General features: G+C 38.8%; 1 long non-coding RNA gene across 1 annotated transcript; it reads right to left on the bottom strand.

Moving 5' to 3' along the window:
* Positions 1–3,272: 3,272 nt before the first annotated feature.
* On the bottom strand, positions 3,273–4,718 carry LOC127568502 (uncharacterized). Its single transcript, XR_007956055.1, has 3 exons — positions 4,667–4,718; positions 3,845–3,953; positions 3,273–3,337 (listed from the first exon to the last, which is right to left on the bottom strand). It is a non-coding gene; the product is annotated as an uncharacterized LOC127568502 (long non-coding RNA).
* Between the last annotated feature and the right edge of the window lie 1,072 nt (positions 4,719–5,790).

The raw sequence follows: 5,790 nt of genomic DNA, 5'->3' as shown, positions 1-5,790 counted from the left end.
GTATCTGTCAATTGCAGATTGGCTGATTTACCCACTGGCATCTGGAAATGAGACAAATGTAAGAAAGAATTAATTTCCTTAAAGTAGGTTGACTTCAATCTTTCTTGCATCAAGGGCTGTGCTAATTTGAAGAGAGCTTTCAATCAGAGGTGATAATACAAGTGTGATTTTGCTCGTAGGTAATCATTGGTGGGTAAATTTAAGTATAACTACACCCTTTTTTTACTCCTCCAAATAATTCAAATACAGGTCTCCCCCAGTTCACAAAGGGGTTACCTCCCCATAGGACTATTTTTGTTTTGACAAGCTGAAGCATACAGTCTGAAACTTACAAGTCGATCATTGGTCGTTGTTGCCAGATGGCAGAGTGAAGATGCTCAGGAGTTTTCTTTGCCCATTTCAAATAAATTAACATTTGTTTACTTCACAGACTCCATTCCTTTGACCCAATCAAACATGCTGTTAAATGCTACTGGTTTGCGTGGACCTACTTTTTAAAGGCAGTATCCAAATACGTTCCCTACTCTTAGTCATAGTGAATGAAACCATTGTTAGGTGACAAATTAAATTAATTAAAAGCCTTTGCTGCAGCAAAGATTTGTTAATGAACGTTAAATGACTGGAGAGAACCTGTAATATTATTCCATTTAGACTGCCCATCCTGTAGACTAATGGTAATAGAACAAAAAATACCTTGTCCGTACATTCATGCCTAATCCTGAAATCATAGCCCTACACAAAACAGGAGTGCATTCAGCTATCGTTTTCCACTCAAACTGCAGTTCCATATTCCAACGATCAGTGATCACAGATTTCCCCCTTAAATGCCAGCCTGCTTTTGGTATCAAGAAATCTTACGGCAAGACAGATTTGTACATATAAAATCAGTACCTTCTGGCAAGAATCCAGAGTAATGTGTTTAAGTAGCTAACATTAACAATGGTCTTAGACAATGAACCTTGCACTTTTCCATCTACTCCACTCCACAAAATGGCAAATCGGATTTTCCTGCTTCCACCCCTCCCCCCCCAACCCCCCCCCCAGAACCCACACCGGCCATAATGCTGATAATGAAGTCATTCATCGGTTTCACTCATCAGCCATTTTATTTGCACGATTAGCATTCTGACACAAGACCTTTACTGCATCTCCCAACCATTCAGACTTCAGGAAATGAGATCAATCAATTAAGAACTGCTCTTCCTTGAGACGAGACTCCCTAAATAGTAAACTGTACAGTTTTGAAACTGTTTGTGACAAAGTTGAAACATGGTGGAATCTCTGATCCTCATTGAGCTGGGCTCCTTTGCACTTAACCTAAGTTAGTAATCCACTCAGTGCCGGAGCTGAGAGAAGATTAACTCAACGTTGTAGAATTTCTATTTTGGACAACATAAGCAAAGGCTACTACTTGACATCTAGACCTCATGTGCTATGAAGTGACAATATCCATTTCTCCACTGTAAACATTATGAATGTGAAATTTTAGGGATCTAACACAATGCAGAAAAACCAATTCCCCATCTGGGGATGCTGTCCCAGACATCTATGAGGACTCTACTTCATTTAACCTGGCCCTCTGAATGCCAGTAATTTTGAGGTAAGAAAGAGTGGTTTTGATGTCAGCAGACCAAAGGACTGTTTGAATGATTAATTAATAGAGGAAGGAAAAGGTGCTGCTAGGTGAGCCAAATCACATCGAGATTGAAAGGTGATCTCGTCAAATAAAAACCCTATTTGCTTCCAAATTTATTCTGAGATATCACCAAATCTCCACTCTCTTCTCCTCTGAGAAAAGAACCCTGTTCTTTTCTCATACTACTATATTTCCTTACAACATAGGAGATTATTTGGCCCATCGGATCCATGCCAGCTCCCATCCCCCCAGTTATTTCCCTGCGACCTATCAAGGTCTATGTTTGTCCAGTAATATTGGTTATACCAAATGTTCTGATCATCAACCAAGCCAGTGCTGATGGGAGTCTACACCAGATAATCCCTGAATGCATGCAGTGTTCATGAGGTGGGATTAACCTGTACCCAATACATCCAGCCTAAGCACTGCACAACTTTTTGTCCAGTCTGCTCATTTGTACAGTATGGTTAGAGCTGGCTACAACAGCTTATGACCATAGCAGGAGGTCCAATTTCCTTAAGTGCCCAGCAGCAGCTAAAGCTAACAGTTGGTACTAAAACCAGCTGCAGCTCTCAAAGGGGAATGCTGCCTAGCAGCTGCAGCAGTAACTGCCAAGAGTTTAGCAACTCATTCTGGTCTGAGAGACAGTCAAGAATAGCAGGTCTCTTGTTGGATAACACTGGGGTACACTGCTGGTGGGCACAGGCGTGCCAAAATGGAAAGAAGCACTGAAAGTGCAGCAGTGGAGCAGTAAAGAGAGGGCACTGAGCAAAGCAGTGAGAATTATGCCATTTGTGTCTTCAACATCTAGATATGCAACTTAAAATAGAACATCTCCCTCTCACGAGGCACCTGCGGGTACTTTTTATTGTAAATGCTTAAGAGGCATTTAGACAGACACTTAAATAGGCAAGGCACAGGATACGGCCCTAATGTGGCCAAATGGGATTAGTGTAGATGGGTGAAAAGGTCAGCATGGATGTGGTGGACCAAGAGGCCCGGTTCTGTGCTGTATCACTCTATGACTCTATAACTGAATTGTACACTACTGGCAATAATCTACATTTAATCCCCACTGCCTCTCCCCGGTTTCATCAGCCCACAGAATATGTACAGACTGAGGTTAAAGACAAAGACACACACACACACACACACACACACACACACGTTCATCCCACAGCAACATCAAGCACATGCAATCAGCTCTCCTAAAGGAGCAAGTGTAAGTTATTGCACATTCACTATTATGAGGAACAATTAGAACCATAGAGCACTACAGCACAGAAAACAGGCCATTCAGCCCTTCTAGTCTGTGCCAAAATGTTAATTAAATGCCACTTCAATTCTGCAGTAATACAAATATTCATTAGAAACTGGGTCATTGTACCTCCAGTGTCAAAGCCTGTAAAATAATAAAAGCTAATTGATTTCGTAGAAGTGGTCTCAGTAGACAAACAAGTATTACCTTAGTTGTTATGACTGCTGCCTTTTCCTTCGATAAATGACGTGGGCCTTGGACACTTTCCACAATACTGGTGCCGGCCGTTTTTGGGTTGCAGACTTTCAGTGTGGCTGGGATTCTGCCACACTTTGCTTGCTCCTTTGTAACTGGCACTAGCAACTTCATATGAGATTCAAAAAATGCCTTCCTTTCACTCACAATAGATCCAAAATGAGGGATCCTCTTGACAGGTTGTGAACCTACCAGACGCAGTAAAGAAGAACACATTAAAAGATGTCCATACTCCTGTGGCACATTACCTCATACTGTATATATTCATTTTTTCACAAAAAAACTACCTTCACTCACTGTAGTTGCCAATTTATGTACAGTAGGATCCCACATATGGCAGTGATCACTCTGTCCTGGCCTCGCTTACATTACCCAACACACACTTACTCATCCACCTCTCTGGCATGATCAGCAGAATTCAACAGAAAGTCTCCACACTCATTTTATGTAAAAATCCCTACTACTGACAGAAAGGGAAGAGTTTCACCCTAGGTTCATGGATTAATGAATGCATAGTAAATAATTAGAACCTTTAACAATCCAAATATTTCTTATAAACCATGTTTGATGATGTTATCTCATCCAATCATTTTGAGTTCAAATCCTTCATCTTAAGACAAATCAACATTTTTTTTGCTCTGTAAACTGTTAATAAAGGATCATATAAAACTATGGTGCAAAATAATGTCATATACCTGATTTTGTTTCTTCAGGATGCTGTGGATAGAGTGAACTATTCAATTCCTGTTGTAATGATGAATTTTTGGTATCATTCAGTGACCATCTCTTATGGATAATATCATTCTTGAAAAACAAGGCAAAGCAATAAAAATCTAGCAGATATAAAGTTATATTTCATTGAACTTATCATTCCATCAGCTCAAAAGTGACAAGGCACAAGGCATTTTCTGCTAAAAATTCTTGATTATAATAGTATTAAGCTATTAAGTTCTTCACAAAGATTCACATTACATTCAAGCAAACAATTTTACACTAATCCTGAATCAATCCCATTTTTCTCATTCACTCCACATTCTCTTTACGTTCTCCCCAGATTTTACCACTTACCCGCACACCAGGGGCAACTTACCTTCCTTCCAACTGGCACGTCCTTGGAATGCAGAAGGAAACCAGAGCACCCGGAAGAAACCCACACAATCATGGAGAGAACACACAAACTTCACACAGACACCACCAAAGGTTAGGATTGAACCATGGTCTTTCTCACCACTCTGTCACCCAAACCTTAAGTAGTTATTATCTAATTATATTTTTCTCTCTTTAATAGGATATTGAGGCAAAGCCTTTTGATTCAATTGCTTTAGACTTGCTTTAAATTGAAAAAACTAATACCGAATATGAAATAATCATTTTTATATTATGGTAGCTTCCTCGAAATGGAATAGGGCAGGTATGTTACCGCGAATCACATCAATTAAAAATGGAAAATACAGCAAAGAATGATAATAATGAGACGTGACACATGAACTGTAAGACTGTATGGTAAATGGACTTACTGCAGAGGTCCAATGATTAAATAAAGGCACTCCATCCACCAACACTTTATCCATTTCTCACAGACATTTAACCTTTCTGGGCGGCTCCTATGAAATTGTCAATCGTGCATAATTATATATTTTAAAACATCTAGTTATCTTTTCACTTGACAGCCACAGTGACGAAGAAATTAAGTTACAATATTTAAGCCACTTGAAAGAATGCAATTTGCTGTAAGTTTGTGTTGGACATTTTTGGACTAATTGAGTCAACTTAACCTTGTATTGCACTTCCAAATTAATAAACTTTGTCACAAAGAAAAATATCATAAAATTTTAAGTACATAAATTTTTTTTTACTTATATTGTAACAATATTTTGTTCATTTGGAATCATGTTATAAAAAACAGACCAACAATTATCTAATGTAACAATAATACCTTTAAAAAATATCTTACCAAGTATAATTAAGACTTTGAATATTGCTGTCCATCAAAAGTTGGGGGGAGTTCTACCTGTTCTCCTTAAAATGTGTCTGTTGGAAAGTCAGTCAGAAAATGGTGTTGATTAATTTGTGCAATGATGAAGGGAGGCATGCAAAAGAGCAGCACTGCAATGAAGATAGAGAAAAGAGTTAAAGACTCAGGGATTTTGCTTTTATTATCACTACCTTGTCCAGTAATTTAAAATACATAGTTTGGTACTTCTAGCACTTTGTAAATGAAGCGAAACAGAATGTAAACAGAGTTCCAATTATATTTAAAATAAGCCTTCAGAAATTTAACTTCATGAGGACAAGACGTAATTGATCTATCTGCACGTCCAAGATCCATGCCTCAATGGCCTAGGATGTCCTGATGGCAATGAGCTGCCCATGCTCCCCACTCCCCAACCCAATCAGTCCATATTTTCCTGGAATAGGATTTCAAATATCTGCTTCCTAAACCAAGTCTGCTCCAGAGTGGTTGGCAACACCATTTATCATTGGACCTTTCATTCCTGAATGATATTAGAAAGTCTCATCTACAAAAGTAAAAATAGAAAATGCTGGAAATATTTCAGGTTGTTAACTCTGTTTCTCTTTCCACAGATGCTGCCTGATCTGCTGAGTGCTTCCAGCATTTTCTGTTTTAATCTGGATTTCC

This window comes from Pristis pectinata, chromosome 1 (assembly GCF_009764475.1).
Source record: "Pristis pectinata isolate sPriPec2 chromosome 1, sPriPec2.1.pri, whole genome shotgun sequence".
Lineage (NCBI taxonomy): Eukaryota > Metazoa > Chordata > Chondrichthyes > Rhinopristiformes > Pristidae > Pristis > Pristis pectinata.
The sequence above is the reverse complement of the archived record's forward strand: the minus strand, read 5'-3'. Positions and strand labels throughout refer to the sequence as shown.